This window comes from Mirounga leonina, unplaced genomic scaffold (genome assembly GCF_011800145.1).
Source record: "Mirounga leonina isolate KUSES-001 unplaced genomic scaffold, KU_Mleo_1.0 Mir_168, whole genome shotgun sequence".
Classification (NCBI taxonomy): Eukaryota; Metazoa; Chordata; class Mammalia; order Carnivora; family Phocidae; genus Mirounga; species Mirounga leonina.
The window spans coordinates 3,086,146-3,103,599 of NW_023270426.1; the positions used below are offsets into that span (position 1 = coordinate 3,086,146).

Here is a 17,454-nt window from a genome sequence, read left to right on the forward strand (position 1 = left end):
ATTTCTCTGATGTTTCTCTGTTTTCAATCTCATTGATTTCTACATAATCTTTATTAGTATTTTTCTTTTTTTTTTTGCCTCTTTGGATTTAATTTATTTATCTTTATCTTGCTCCTTAAGATAAAAGCTTACATTAATCCTTGTAGATCTTCTTTTATAATATATAAGCATTTAATACTATATATTTCTCTGTAAGAACCACCTTAGCTGCATCTCACAAATTTGACATATTTTGTTTTGAATTTCATTCAATTCAAATTTTGTTCAGGGGTATGTTGTTTAATTTTTCAAGTATTTGGGGGTTTTCCAAAAATCTTTTTATTATTTTCTAGCTGAATTCTGGTATGGGCCAAGAATATACTTTGGATGATTTCTGATCTTTCATAATTATTTAAAAATTTGATGGGCCACAAAATTGGCTATCTTAGAGAATATTCTGCATTTGAGAAGAGTGTGCATTTTGATATTATTGGATGGAATGTCCTATAAATCTCCTGTAGGTCAAGTTAGTTGATAGTGTTGTTTAGATCAAATATTCTTACTGATTTCTGCCTACTTGTCCTATCAGTTACTAAGAGAGGAGTGTTAAAATCTCCAAACTACAATTATGGATTTGTATATTTCTCTGTTTAGGTCTGTCAGTTTTTGCCTTATTTGTTTTGAAACTCTGAGGTTAAGCACATACACATTTAGGATTATTGTGTCATTTTGGAGAATTGACCCCTTTATCATTACATGAAGCCCCTCCTTATCTCTGATTATATTACTTGTTCAAAAGTCTACTTCATCTGAAATTGAAATAGCTAATCCATTTTTTTGTTGTTGTTTAGCATACATTGTATATCTTTGTCCACTCTTTACTTCTAACTTATATATGTCTTTATATTTATAGTGGGTTTCTTGCTGATGGCTTTTCCACCCACCCCCACATCTGACATTCTCTGTCCTTTAGCTAATGTTTTTAGACAACTCATATTTATTGTGATCATTGATGTTGGATTAAAATCCACTTGTTCTTTCCTTTTTCCTCTTTTCCTGTCTTCTCTGTATTTACTTAAGTATTTTTTATTTTTCCATTTTACCAGCTCTATTGACTTATTTATAATAATAAGTCAGTTCAATTGACTTATGTATTTTAGTGGTTTTCCTTGGGTTTACAATATACATTTTTAAAGTACTCTGAATCTACAGTCATATAATATTATACTAACTTATGTGTAGCTTAAGGACCTTGTAACATATAACCAATGCCTCACACTCATCCATGCCATTGTTGTTGTATGTTTTACTTCTCGATAAGATATAAATGTATAATACATTGTTCTTACTTTGCTTTAGACTATCAGTTGTCTTTTAGAACAGTTAAAAATAAGGAAGGTAAAATACTTCACTTTATCTTCATTCTTTTTTATTTTTCAACCTCTTCATTTTTTTGTATGGATCTAAATTTCTGACCTATGTCCTCTTCATTCTGAAGAACTTCAGTTAACATTTTTTTGGAGAGTAGGTCTGCTGGCAGAGAATTTGAATTCCCCCAATTCCCCAGTTTTTGTTCATCTGAGAGAATCTTTATTTTTCCTCCATTTAAAAGGATATTTTTACTTCTTACAGCGTTCTGGGTTTACAGTTTTTTTCTTTAAGCCCATTTAAGATCTCTCTTCATTGTCTGGCTTGGCTGGCTACTGATAAGACATTGACTATAATTTTTATGTGTGTTCTCTTATTGATAATGTGTCTTTTTTGTTGTTGTTTTTATGGCTGCCTTCAAGATTTTCTCTTTGTCTTTGGTTTTCAGCACTTGGACTATGATATGTCCACCTAGGTTTTTGGCTTCGTTTTTATTTTAATCCTTTTTGGTGTTCTCTGAGCTTCTTGCATCTGAGTTTGGTGTCTGGTGTCTTAATTTTGGAAAATTCTTAGCCACTGTTTCTTCAAGTATTTACTTGAAGAAGTAAATTCTTATTTTGTGCATATCAGGCCATTTGATAGTGTCCCACAGCTCCTTGATGTCTTTTTTGGTTCTTTTTTTTTTTTTTTTTCATTCCCTGTTCTTTTTGTTTTCAGTTTGCATGAATTCTATGGACTCTTCTACAGGTTCACTGATTTTTTCCCCCATCGACTGTGTCATAGGTACTGATAGGTACTATTGGAGTCATTCTTTACCTCTTTACTGTGTTTTTTATTTTTTTACATTTCCATTTTTTTCTTTCTTATACTTTCCATTTGTCTGTTGAAATAACTTATCTGATCTTATATATTTTTTACCTTTTCCCTGATATCGTTTAATATTATTAATCACAGCTGTTTTAAATTTCCTGTCTGATAGTTCAAACATCTGTGTCATATTTGAGTCTGGTTCTGATCATTACTTTATCTCTTTGTACAGTGTGAAGAGACAACATGTGTCCATGATGAACAAAATATTGCTGAACTTCTCATTTGCCTCAGGTTCCAATATAGCTCAGAATGACACTGATCTTATCTTTATTTAAAATTTTGATATTTTCATCAGCATGAAAATTTTGTATTCTGATTTTTTTAAATATTGCTAAAATATTATATACCTTGATTGCAGCATCCCTCCAAATTTTGTGACTGAGGGAAGTGCCTCACTTGGCTACCCTAGTCCAGGACTTCTGCTCTCTATATCTTGAAGCTAAAAACATTGGTATTTTGATAAATCATGTTGAAATAAGGAACCCTAATATCAATGCAGAGGGATTTTAGGATGAAAAGCTTCTGAAAATGTCTGTTTTAGACAAAAAAGGCAGTAAAGCACACACTTCACCTGAGCTCTTAGATTGGGGAAATGTGTCTCACTGACGTCTCACAGAAGGGTTTATGTAACTGTACTCATGATAAACCTCACAGAGTGTATTCCACTGTATAGAAGTAAAGTGTCTTCCAGAAGCTACAAGTGAAGCCTCAGCTAGGTGCAGCATTGTGTTTTTAAAGGTTATTAGCTCTCATCTGAATGCAGCCAGAGGGAGTCTGGGGCTTATTCTCCATAAGGCAGAGTACCCAGGGCTAACCAGGTCCTACTATTGAGGGGACCAGCACATAAAAGAGCCACCACCTTGTAACCATGTGACAGCATCTGGGGCTTGTAAAGGTAACACTGTAGGAGAAGGTGCTCATCATAACACCTTCCTGGCCCCCTCCAGTGAGGGAAGCCAGGAGAAAGAAATGGAACCAAAGGTAGCACTTTGGTGTCTCCTTTTTCTGACCTTCATGAGGTCACCAGGCCCTCCCTGCATTGTGGGAATCACACAGAGGTGTGGGAAGGCCCTTGCGACTGTCTCTCAACCCCAGGAGGTCATGTTTTGAGGAGGAATGTATGCAGCCATTTATTTGGCTGTTTTGCTTTAGCTATGACTCTCACTATGATCTTAGCCCCCACACACATCATAATTCTTTGCATGAGAAAAGACTCAAAGAAAAAAAAAATAATAATAATAAACTTTTTCTGTGTCAGTGCTGGTAAGATCACTGAAAACTGAGCCACTTCCTTAGAGACCCAGGGAGTGAATCCCAGGACAAAAAGCAGTGCTTACAACTGGATTATGGATTCCGTAAACCTTGTGGCTCTAGGTACTGTTCTAGCAGTTCTGAGATAAAATGATGCTCCCCACCCTCTCACCTCTCACAATCAAATGGCAAGTCCCTTTGGGTCCAAAACACAAGGCTGCATGGCTAGAGGTTTTAGGAAGTATAATTAAGATTTCCTTTCCACTTAAGTGACATTCTTCATCATTAGAAGCTTTAAGTTACAGGGACAAGCTTTCCAAAACCTGATGAGCCATTCCCGTGCTTCAGAACTGGTGAGTGTCCCCAGGTGAGTGATGATACCTGTGGTGGACAAAAAGGCACAAAGCTTAGACTTTCTTAGTAATTAGGTAAGCTCTTATAAAGCATTTTCTACAAACTGATAACTAGAATCAGGATATGTTTTTAGAAATAGGTAGTTGTTGGGGCGCCTGGGTGGCTCAGTCGGTTAAGCACCTTCGGCTCAGGTTATGAGCCCAGGGTCCTGGGATTGAGCCCCGCATCGTCCTCCCTGCTCCGCAGGAGGCCTGCTTCTCCCTCTTCCTCTCCCCCCGCTTGTGTTCCCTCTCTCGCTGTGTCTCTGTCAGATAAATAAACAAAATCTTAAAAAAAAAAAAAAAGAAATAGGTAGTTTTCACTGAGAAGAGCGTGCTAGGGCAAACTTCACACTGTAGCCCCTAGGGAAATGTTAAGAACTCTTTATGAGGCCTCACTGTTAGCATAGGTTACTTACTTCAGTGCCTCCCCAACTTTTTCTCACAGGATGGTCTGCACAGAAAATACTTGTCCAGCACATTGGAGTAAATCATAGAGGAGTTTTGAACCCTCAACTATGCTACTTGTGGCTTGAAAAATTGAAAAGATATTTGTGTCAGTGGGAAAGAGCTATACCCATGAAAATATAGAGAGTTTCCACTTCAGTGAAATGCATAGGGACCTGGTTAGTGGTCAGGTACCTACCAAACAAGTTGCTGAGCCTTATGTCCTATTCCATTAAAGAGAGGACATAATGCTTGGTGGGCTTATTTGGATTCTACAAGTAGACTGTTTTTCACTGGGTTGGCAGCTTTGCCCATTCAGCAATTACCTGATTAAGATCTTTAGATGATCTAAATATTGAAAATATTTTGCTACCCTAAGTAATCCGAAATAAAATTCTAGTTTATGAAAGAATTAGTATGTTTGCTAAAATTAAAAATGTCTTTCTAGATTTTTAGATTTCAAAAATCTAAAGTTCAGTGAAGGTAAATCAATCAGTATCCCTCTCTTCCTCTGTTTGTCTGTCTCTCTTTCCCCCTGAGCACATACTTACTCAGTTTAATGTATAATCTAGCCTTTATTTGCCATGTGATTGTTTTAGATTTTTAAAAATTTGTTTATATTTTGGACATGGGGCACTAAGTGACCCTATGATCCAAACCACCCCCAACATGAATGCTATCTGTTCTCCCTTTCTGTAGTGATGAGCAGACTAAGAAGCATTCCATTATTGGCTAGAAGTGATGTTTATGAGACCAGGGCCTGCCACATCCATCAGGCCTCATGGAAAGTTCCCTGTGACCAGCTACCTGAAGGGGAAAAATTAAAATTCAGGCCTAATTACAGATGGTTTTGCATTAAATGTTGGCAGCTGCAAATATTGGAAAGGTCAGCTACAGTATAATGGTTCTACTCAAGGTACATTGAAAGATGGAAAGGCAGGAAAGTCTTCCCAGTAGGCAGAACTTCTTGACCAGTACATATTGTTGTCCATTTGTTGGAAAGTGGATGTGGCCTGAGCCCAGGAACACAGCCTGTGCTGATTCCATCAGGAATTTGCACAAGGATTGAAAAAAATTGGAGCTCCTACTTGATATGTATAAAGTATATGAAGGTCATGGTAGCCACATAGCCACTGTCTTATCTACATACCTAAGCCTGAGGGACTCCCAGACAGGAATCATAGGTTTTAGCCATTACAGGTGACAGGTAGTAAGAAAAATATATCCTTGGAGAATTGGGGTGAAGTCACTGAATTTTTCTCCAAAGCCCTCAAATAAATTCAGTTCAACTCAGCAAGCATTTATTAAGCAAGCACTTATCTGGTTCAGACACTGTGCTCACTACTGGAGATATGGCAGGACACAGGGCATGGTGCCTGTCCCAAGACTCAGTGGGATAGCTCCCTCACACAGTCCAGGAACTGAAATGCAAATATTTTTTTTCAAGGAGCCAAGGCCAGATCTCTATTGCACATTTATGTACTGCTAAAGTTAAGAGATTGGCTTGTTCATAAGTATAGAGAGCCAGATGGTTGTGAAACATAGTGGGGGTTTGAGAAATGATGGATGAATTAATGACTAAAACTATATTCCTAAACCCTCTTTCCACAAATGTTGACAGCTAAAGCCGTAAAAAAGTCCCAATGGACTCCTGCTAATGATCAGATCCTGTGATAATCCTGAAAGCCCACCCCACTTGAGGCATGATTCTGAGCACATTCTGACCTCAAAAGCTGAAACATGGAGGGTCATACTAATTAATAATTAAACTGAAACTGCATTCCATTATGCCTGTGGTGGGTGGTGGCTTGGTTTTGAATTTAGTTGTCAAAGTTTTAGCTACAAGCTCCTTCTGGCTTTCCCCAGAGTGCATGAGGCATTAATCAGTCATAGACTTGGACTGAGTTTACACACAGAATTAAGGTGTGATTTTCTCTGGCTCTCTCCTTTCCAACATTCCCTCTTTTTTCTTTAATGGCTATGGTTGTCCCATGCTTCTTTCTCTGCTTCCTATGGACAATAAATGGGTGGATTTTCCTATTGAAGTTTTAGTGACCTGGGACTGTTGTCACCACATCTGTGACTACCTTCAGGGTAAAGTGACCCAAACAAGAAATTCATTCTGTGCCAATCACTATCCTAATTTCAACTCCCTTCCATAATTATCCTGTGTTTTTAAATTTCCAGAGCCTTCAGATAGTTTTTTCCCCTTGTTTTGTAGTTTTTTGGGGGTTATAGCTCTTACTTGAAGGACCATAGGCTTATTAGGTTCTCACTCCTTCTAAACTAAAAGCAGAGCCTCTGAGATACTTATTTTGCAGTTTCACGATGTCAATTTGACTCTTTTTAAATACAGATTCAAATTCTTTGTTGCAATGATTCAGGTTTTCCATTCAGTAGTTCTGTCCCTTTTTTCTATTAATCTGATTTATTTTGAAGGCCTTGCCTGCAAACTTCATGTCTGGGTCATTTCTCATTCTGCTTTTATTAACTGTTTTATCTCTTGATTATGAGTCACTTTCCAGCTTCTTAACTTTAGTTTTATTTTGTTGTATACTGGACACTGTGGATTTTAAACTTTTTAGAGGCTTCAAATTATGTTCTCTTTCACCAGACTTGATTCTCTCTTTCCTTTATGAGGCCTAGTCTGGGGACTGATGACTTAGTCAGAGACTGAACTAAGAAAATGCTTAGCTGCAATTTTTCTAAGTCTCAGTCTACCTCTGGTTCATCCCTGCTCTAGGGTATAGTCCTCCAAGTCTGTCCTGAGGTGGTCATTGGGTGTACCCATCTTGGTAAGTCTCAAACTCTAGTCTTTGTTTTCTCATCATTGTGAGACTACCCCAAAGTCCATTCTGCTTTTCACAGGTTATCTACTTAGCTTTTTAGGCTCACAATCAATGTAGCTTCAGAATTTGAGAAACATCTTTAGGGAAAAACTGGAGGTATACTGAGGCCACTCAGGTTTCCAGCCCTGTGAGATGACTAAAAAATTCTTCTGGTTTGTCTTATTCTGCTCTTTGGCCAAAATCAACAAATGCCTACAGAGAAAAAGCAGGTACAGAGGATCAGTTCACTTCTCTTCAGTTTCTCTCAAGAATGTTGGCCCATTAACCCCTGAGGTGTCTTTATACAAATGATTTCTAAAAAAGAAAAATATTGTGGCTTTTTGTTACAGGGCGTATCTATTATCAGTGGGAGCCGTAGTATGTCACAAGCCAGAAGCCAGTCATAGGAAAACATAATAGACCTATAAATAAAACGAGAAATCTGAACAGACCAGTTATGATAGTATGCCATGAACAAAGGACTATGATTCATTCTAACTTCTGTACTTACTCTCGACAGCCAGAATGAGAAAGAAAACACAAAGAGAAAGAACAGTTTCACAAGCATACTATACAGTCTCACGCCTCCTCCATTAGCACATGCTGTGCCTCTGCTGGAAAGACCCTAATTCATAAACAAGACACAAGGACAGGTAAAAACAATAAGACTTCACATTTTGGTCATAAAGGTAAAGGATGAGTCCATCAGGGAAGATTTGTCTTTGAGAAGAGGAGGAATGAGCCCTATCTAGGTCCATTTTCCTTCTCTTGACCACCATTTTAGCAAGGAAAGGGGGAGAGGCACATTCTTCTCAGAGAGAGGGGCTCCCCAGGGTTCCACCACTGATCATGCATCATGGGTGCTGAGCCTCTGCTCTGTCCAGCAGTACACTAGGCACTGAGAACAGGGGTAAAATGAAGCACAAATCTTTGCCCCAGGGGAGCTCTCACTGCCTTGTCACAGCTTTTTCTGCGTGTTTGAGGGCCTAGCTAGCAGTTGCTAAGGGACGGGCTTTAGTAATGTGCTCAATGAGATGCCTTTTGTTGCTCCTTCCTGCCTGTGTCTTCTGCCAACTTTATATCTCTCCAATTAATGCCAACCAGGCAGAAGGTTGTAAGCAAAAGACATGAGAAAGTTTTGAGCTTCTCATAGCTTGAAAGTGACCCCCCCCCCGCCCCCCAGTCCACTATCCTTTGCTAAACAAATTAATGCCATTCTCAGAGCTCTGCCACTGTGTTGAAAATGGGAAAGGAAAATCTTTCGTGGGGATTATTACATCAACCAGATCCAATCAGGCCTGGGTCCTTTTTTGATAAGGTGAATGAGGAGATTACTATCTAATGGTCTAACCAGTAATAGTTAAACTATGAATTTGTGTTTGAATAAAATGTTAACAGTCCTGGCATGCAGAGATTATAGAAATGTAAATTGTATCATAAGAAACAGTCCCAGTTGTGTAGCTTAAAAAAATACCAAATTCTACTTGCAATTATTGCCAGAGACTTAAAAATTAAGTTTCCTTCCCTGGAGTAGTTTAACTGTCAGTATGGTTATGTCCATTATCTGCCCATCCAAAATTATTCAGTTGATTTAATCCACTCAAAATTAGGGGATTTTCACCATGGGATTTAGCCAGGGGATTTTTCCAGCTCTGCTGATACAAACATTTAAAGTGATTATGTATAATCTATTTCCTTTCCACTATTTCATCTCAGAAAATACTATTTTCCCAATTTTTCTCTCTTCAGCAGAAAGGAGATCAGGACTGGATATGCTATCAGAATTCAGCGCTGGGCCATTTACTGGATGAAATAGCTCTAAGAATTGCTGCTGAGATCTCTCCGGCAGTGGATTCTCTTTCCAAAATCCTGATATGTTCCAGCCAGAGCTGTTCACAGGTCAGAGAAGAGTAGGGTATTGGGTTGTTGACATGAGAAGGGTTTGATAACCCATGAAACATTTGGAGATATGGTCAGAGGTCTTTGTAATAATATATCCCCAGAGAGTATTTCTGTTCAAAGTGATAGGAGGCAAGGAAAAGGAATGGGCATTGTTGTTTGTTTAGTATCAAGGGGTGGTGGGAATTGACACAACTGCATTATAGAAGTTAAGGTCCTAGCTATATTCACAAAGGCATAGAGTTCACCATAGATTTTACATAAATTTAAAAAGTTGGGTCATTTATTGTACTTGAGTACTAATACCCTTCACCATGTATCCCCCTGCTTTATGTACAGCAAAGGCCAGCAAGCTGATGTTGCCTATAAGGCAATTTGATATGGTCCCAAATAGCTTATTTTTAATAATAAGGTCTAAATCTTTAAGAGATAAATATTTTGGACAAAATTTATCAAAAACAACTTTTGATTGCTTCAGTCTTTGGGAAATGTGAATTCGAGGACAGGAACATGGTACAACATTTCTGCATCTCCCTCCATCCCCAATAAACATAAATAGAACTGTTTCTGCTGCTGTCCATGAAGGATTAACTGCTATATAGAAGTGCTCATAGGGCTCTTTTGAGTCTTTGGTTGATACCAATCTGAGCATACTCTCTTTGTTCAAGGAAGTAAAGGAAAACAAGAACATAATGAGTACAGAAGTGGAAAACATCCCACAAAGCTGGACAAGACCAACTTCCAGTGTAAAATAATTACAGGAAAACTATAAAATAAATAATTCCCAGAGCTCACACAGGACTGGGGACTATTTGACTAATGTGTAGCCACAGTAAGGAGACACTTGAATTGAAGAACATTCACAGTAGAGACCTCAGAAGGGCAAGTCTTAGAAGTGGGTAAGAAGGGCTCCTTTTATAAAAAACTTTAAAAAAAATATTTCAAAGGGGTCAAATTTAATGTGAAAGTAACTGCCTGCCAGAAAATGTTGAACACTACTTAAAGGAATACAATAAAATTGAACACTCAATAGTGTTAAATTGACAATGTCAGGGTAACCAATAAAAATTACTATACATATAAAGAACCAGGACAATGCAATCCAAAATGGGAGAAAAATCAATAAAGATAAACCCAAAATGAAAGAAATAATTAAATTAGCAAGATGTTAAAATAGCTATTATAAATATGTTCTGTTTATTCATGTAATTAAAGAAAAACCTGGACTTAATGAAGAAGGAAGTGGAAGAAATAAAGAGGAATTAAATGGAACTTCAGATGATGAAAAATACAATATCTGAAATGAAAAATTCACTGAATGGGATTTAGAGCAGATTAGACACTGCAGAAGGAAAGATCAGCAAACTTGAGATATAGAATATAAATCCAAATACAGAAGAATTTATCCAAAATGAAACAAAGAAAAAAATTTTGAAAAAATATGAGCAGAACATCCATGAGCTATGTGGCAGTATCAACCAGTCAAACATGTGTAATTGCAATCCCAGAAGGAAAGGAAATGGGAAGAAGCAGAAAAGAATATGTGAAAACAGCCAAAGTTTTTTCAAATTTTGACAAAACATGAAACCCATAGATCCAAGAAACTCAGTCAACCTCAAACAGAAACAACAAAAAACACACCTAGGCACATCAAAATCAATTGCTGAAAACCAGTAATCAAGGGAAGATCTTAAAAAGTACCCAGGCTTCTGGTTTGGTATGTAAGGAATTTAGAACCCATCAATCCATCCTAACAAGTAAAAAGTTGGACAAATTGAAAAATCAACAACTCTTCTTAGATCTGTCAGAGAAGTGAGATCTTAGGGTAAAACCACTGTCCCCCATGTTGGAGAGACAGGCAGGTTCAGAGAATTACAACATATTGGAACAGAAGCCCATGAGCAAAATGCTCTGTGGGAACCATTACCAGGTAGAAAACCTAAACTGTAAATGACAAATTGCTAGAAGCTCAATGTAGACAAGCAGGAGAGTTAAAAACTCCAGAGGGCACTAGTCAGAGAGGAACCTCCACACTTCAGTTGAGTTTTACCATCAGGAACCCTACCAGGTTCTCGTGATGAATATTGGAGAAAAATCCCCTCATGCTTCTATAGTATGGGCAGGGGGAAGTTACCTTTTTTGGAAATATGCCAGAGCATTCTGTTCTTAACATGGCTTGCACTTAGGAAAAAACTATTTTATCAAACTATTTATCTATTGGGGTTTTCCTAGAGCCTAGCCAACTTGAGGGAGGGAAAATACCCAACTCCAGCCCCCACTAGCCATCATGTCCCACCTAAGAGGGCAAAACAGTAAGAAACCCTTGTGAAGTTCATAGTTCAGAGCCACAGGCTTCACTAAAAGACTGAGAACTAATTGTAGAACAGAATGCTTTCCCTTTCCTCATGCCCTACCACCATATAGCTAAAGGCCTATTTACCAGAGTTTCTTTTACCCAATACAGCAGGTGAGACTTTCACCAAAAAGTTACAAGGCATATAAAAGGCAAAACATTGTTTGAAGAGGCAAAGCAAGCATTAGCATCAGACTGAGACCCCAAATACCCAGAGGAATGCTGAAAAAGAAAAAGCTGGTGGCATCACAATGCCAAACTTCAAGCTATATTACAAAGCTGTGATCATCAAGGCAGTATGGTACTGGCACAAAAACAGACACATAGATCAACGGAACAGAATAGAGAACCCAGGTATGGACCCTCAACTCTACGGTCAATTAATCTTCGACAAAGCAGGAAAGAATATCCAACAGAAAAAGGACAGTCTCTTCAATAAATGGTGCTGGGAAAATTGGACAGCCACATGTAGAAGAATGGAACTGGACCATTTTCTTAGACCATACCCAAAGACAAACTCAAAATGGATGAAAGACCTCAATGTGAGACAGGAATCCATCAAAATCCTAAAGGAGAACACAGGCAGCAACCTCTTCGACCTCAGCCGCAGCAACTTCTTGCAAGACACGTCTCTAAAAGCAAGGGAAACAAAAGCAAAAATGAACTATTAGGACTTCATCAAGATAAAATCTTCTGCACAGCAAAGGAAACGGTCATCAAAACTAAAAGGCAACCTACGGAATGGGAGAAGATATTTGCAAATGGCATATCAGCTAAAGGGCTAGTACCCAAGATCTATAAAGAATTTCTCAAACTCAACATCCAAAAATCAAATAATCCAGTCAAGAAATGGGCAGAAGACATGAACAGACACTTTTCCAAAGAAGACATACAAATGGCCAACAGACAAATTAAAAAAATGTTCCACATAACTTGGCATCAGGGAGATACAGATCAAAACCACAATGAGATACCAACTCACACCAGTCAGAATGGCTAAAATTAACAAGACAGGAAAAAACAAATGTTGGCGAAGATGTGGAGAAAGGGGAACCCTCTTAACACTGTTGGGACTACCAGGTTCTTGTGATGAATATTGGAGAAGCTGGTACTGCCACTCTGGAAAATGGTATGGAGGTTCCTCAAGAAGCTAACAGTAGATCTACCTTATGACCCAGTAATTGCACTACTAGGTATTTACCCCAGGATAACAAATATAGTGATCCAAAGAGGCACCTACACCCCAGTGTTCATAGCAGCAATGTCCACGATAGCTAAACTATGGAAAGAGCCGAGATGTCCATCAACAGATGAATGGATAAAGAAGATGTGGTATACATACACAATGGAATATTACTCAGCCATCAGAAAGGATGAATACTTACCATTTACATCGACGTGGATGGAACTGGAGGGTATTATGCTGAGCGAAATAAGTCAATCAGAGAAGAACAATTATCATATGGTTTCACTCATATGTAGAATATAAGAAACAGCACAGAGGATCATAGGGGAAGGAAGGGAAAACTGAATGGGAAGACATCAAGAGGGAGAAAAACCATGAGAGACTCTTAACTAGGAAACAAACTGAGGATTGCTGGAAGGGAGGTGGGTGGGGGAATGGGATAACTGGGTGATGGGCGTTAAGGAGAGCACGTGATGTGATGAGCACTGGATGTTATATGCAACTGATAAATTATTGAACACTACATCTGAAACTAATGATGTACTGTATGTTGGCTAATTGAATTTAAATTAAAAGAATCAGACTGAGAGACATGGCAGGGATGTTGGAATTATCAGACTGGAAATTTAAAACAACTCTGATTAATATGCTAAAGGCTCTAATAGAAGAAATAGACAACATACAAGAACAGATGGGTAATATAAGCAGTGAGTAAGAAATTCTAAGAAAGAATAAAAAAAATGCTGGAATTCAAAAAACACTGTAACAGCAACGAAGAATGCCTTTCATGGGCTCATTAGTAGACTGGACACAGCTGAACAAAGAATCTCTGAGCTTGAGGAAATGCAAATAGAAACGTTAAAACTGAAAAACCAAGGTAAAATGAAGACTATAAAAAAATGGAGCAGAGTATCCAAGCACTGTGGGATAATTAAAAAGGAGGGGGGAAAAGGGAAGAGCAATATTTGAAGCAATAATGATTAAGAATGTCCTCCAAATCAATGTCAGACGCCAGGCTATAGATCCAAAACTCAGAGAACACCAAACAGGATAAATGCAAAACAAAAACACATTAAAAATGAAAAACGATGCCTATGCATGTCATGTTCAAACTGCAGAATTTTTAAAAACTAAGAAGAAAACTTGAAAGAAGATGGGGGCAAAAAACCTTACCTAAAGAGGAATAAAGACTTAGAATCGCACCCACCTTATCCTTAGAAGCCACACAAGCAAGAGAGTGAAGTATTTAAAGTGTTGAGAGAGAAAACAAAACAAGACAACACACCAATTTAGAATTCTGTGGGCTGTGAAAGTGTCTTCAAAAGAGAATAAAGACTTACTCAGACAAACAAAAATTGAGGGAATTTGTTGGCAGTGGATCCACTTAGCAAGAAATGTTAAAATAAATTCTTCAGAAAGAAGGAAAACGATGTGGGTCAGAAACTTGAATTTATATAAAGAAAGAAAGAACATTGGAGGAGAAATAAATGAAGGTGAGAAGGCATAAAAACAATACGTTGTGTCTGGAGAAATAAAGCTAAATGTACAGCAGACTTCAGAAGAATACAGTCAGATGACCTCTTCAAAATGCAGGGGGGTCGGTAGAGCATGCAACGCTTGATCTCAGCCTTCCAAGTGAGCATGGAGTCTTTAAAATCGAATGAATGAATGAATGAATGAATGAAGAGAAAGAGGGAGAGAGGTAAACCCAAGTTTATTTTCTTTCCAGAAGGCTAGTTATTAATAATTTACCAACACAGAATGCCAGAGCATTCTGTTTTTAACAAGACTTGTGCTTAAACAGGAAAAACAAGCCTTCTCATACTATTGTTGTTCTGAACATAAAGCCACACAGTCTCTACATGGAATTTTGTTAATATCTGGCAAAGTTATTGTTTGCACTCACTTTTCAAAGCAGCAGTTCAACCTCTAGGAACATGGCCTAGATATTTCTGCACACATGTGAAATGCTATGCTTTTTTTTCTTTCTTTCTTTTTTTGCTTTTCTTTTGTAATAGCACATATGTCCATCAATAGACAATTGGTTTAAAAAATTGTAGTACATTTTATACAGTGGAATGCCAAGCAGCTATTAAAATAGATGAGAGCATCCTTTATGTCGTAAGGTGAAATGAGATCCATGCAATAAATACATATCTTTCTCTAAAGTGCTGTGGTAGTATGTAACAAGGATTTTTTTTTTCTCTTTAACATAGCAATTACAGTTTTGGGTATTTATCCTGAGAAAATTAAGCAGAGGTGAAAACAAAGATTTATATACAAGATGTTCATCATGGTGTTCTCTATTTTTAAAAAGATTTTATTTATTTTTAGAGAGAAAGAGAGAACAAGGGGGAGGGGCGGAGGGAGAGGGAGAGAGAACATCTCAAGCAGACTCTGCACTGAGCATGGAGCCCGCCATGGGTATCAGTCTCACAACCCTGAGATCATGACTTGAGCTGAAATCAGAAGTTGGATTCTTAACCCACTGAGATACTCAGGTGCCCCCAACATGGTGTTATTTAGAACAGGGAAAGATTAGACATAGCCTAGATGTTCAGTGAAATGGAAAGAGTTAAATAAATTTGGTTCAGCCCTACAAATGAAGGAATAGCCCTTAAAGTTTTGAAAAAAATTTTAATAACATCCTCAAAATATTGCAAATAGAAAAGATGCAAAGTGTCATCCATGTTATAACACTAATTTTGCTTAAAAGCTATGTGTGCACATTCACATGCTTACACTGTATTACATACAAATATAGGAACAAATATACAACACATTAAGAGGATTATTTCTGGATAACTCAGTATCCTGGCATTGCAGTCTCTTCTTGATACGATTTTCAGTATCTTTCTTTTTTTAATTTATTTTAGAGAGCAAGAGAGAATGCGCTTGTGAGTGCGGGGTGGGAGAGGGAGAGAATCTTCAAGCAGACTCCTTGCTGAGTGCAGAGCCCCACATGGGTTTCAATCTCACGACCCTGAGTTCATGACCTGAGCTGAAACCAAGAGTCAGATGCTTAACTGACTGGGCCAAGTCGGTGCCCCGATTTTCAGTATCTTCTTGATGATCACCTGTATTTTAAAAATTTTCTATGATTAGCATGTATTTTTTTATTTAAAGGGCACTTTGAAAAATTAAAATCTTTTATGCTTTACAACATCTTAAAGAAATACTTAGCTTCCTATTGTACAGTACCCCCCCACACACACAATCACTCTGTGCACTGTTACCAAATAAAGCATGCAGAGCTATAAAACATCTCATCCATAAAAATGAAGACAAAAATACAAATATATGCACTCATACCCAAATTTTGTTGTAAAAAGTAGGGCTTCCAGAAGGAGAAGAGTCCCGTGGTCAAGTAAGTTAAAGAAACATTAAAGCCACATTTCATATCTTCCTCCTAGAGATCTGTAATTAATATTACTATATGAAAGTGTCAGAATGATCCAGCAGTAAGGAATATTGTTTCACTGTTTGGCTTATACTTTCTTTTTCTCCCTCCCTTCCCCTCACCAGATATCTAAATATGGCCTAGTCTCCCAAAGAACATAGTTTAGAACATGATAAGCTCAGGAACTTCCGAGACTCCTTTCTCTCATCTCTAACGTTTTTTGGTTCTGTGGCATTGGCTTGGTGTAACATCAGTGACAGCAAGTGTGAGGGCTGTCCTAACTCTCCTGTCTTCCCAAGGCAGGAAGTCACACCTGTCACTTCATTGTCCCCAACACCCCCACCCCGGCAGGAGGGTTTACCTGCACATTATCACTCCTGCCCATCAGCATATCAGAAGGAAAGGACCAAAAAAATACTTGGAAACATACTGCATTGTGTTCCTGATGGAACATTAATTATTAGCATATAATTTTTTGTATTTTCTAGTGTTTCCATTTCCTTTAGAAGAGGGATCTCATCTTTGTTTGTTTGCTCAGTTTTCCCCTCTCCTTTGCTTTCCAAGGAAGTCTGTCATATTTAGAGGTCCTCTTTGAGCTTCCGAGTTGCAGGTTTGGAAGAAAGGGGGGAAAAGAAGGAAATAACAGGCAAGCTGTAGGGAGGAAATTTGGAAGAAAAATACAAGGGGGAAGGATAACAATATTTGAGAGGAGGGGAAGGAAGAGAGAAGTGGAATTTTAAGAATTGTTTTTTTGAATGTTATCTTTGTGGTCTTGAAGAAATGATAAATGTGTGAGGAAGGAAACAAGGAAGGGAGGGAAGTGGAGGGTTACCTAGAAAATTCTGTTTTGGTTGCTAGACTGAAGTTCTGGGACCACAACACAGCTCTTTGATGGGCTGTGGGAGACACCTTGTGTAGTATAACAGGTTTCCATGTGCATTCCCTAACGCCCGGCCACTGGTAAAGGAAAAGATTTTATGGGCTTGGGAAAAAACTGAGAGAAAAGAATGGCAGCCCTGAAATGAATATCTTAGTCTCTCAGGTAACTGCATCCTAATCAGAAAATGGGGTTTAGGAGACTCTGAATGATCCTGTACACTGAAGACGGCTTTCTGTTCTGAAAGGAAATGTAACCAGAAAGCTGAGCCTGCCAAAGGACAAACTAATGAAGAGGGGAAAAAGCAGAACAAAGCCAAGGCTGAACAGAGGAAATGCAGCAAATGGGAATCCAGATAGCTCACCAGACGGGAGAAGTTCAATGGCACAGTTTGAAAAGGAATGCAGATGATAATGCTCAGAGCATCAAAGAAGGAAAATATTGACAAAACTCAGTGCTAGAAAGGATGCCAATGGATTGGCACTTTTATAAACTGATGTGGTAGAGAGACTGTGAATAGGTAAAACTTTCTGAAGGGCAGTCTGGCAATATGTACCAGAATCTAAAATTGTAAATGTGTATACTCTTGGCATGGCAGTTTTCT

At 38.1% G+C, this 17,454-nt stretch overlaps 1 long non-coding RNA gene across 2 annotated transcripts in view; it reads left to right on the plus strand.

The window, feature by feature from the left end:
* Positions 1 to 17,454, plus strand: part of LOC118016552 — an 89,574-nt gene that overhangs the window by 15,357 nt on the left and 56,763 nt on the right. For both annotated transcript variants that reach the window (XR_004680856.1, XR_004680855.1), the window contains exons 3-4: positions 7,656 to 7,788; positions 8,885 to 9,034. This is a non-coding gene — a long non-coding RNA (uncharacterized LOC118016552). The remainder of the gene's footprint in view (positions 1 to 7,655; positions 7,789 to 8,884; positions 9,035 to 17,454) is intronic.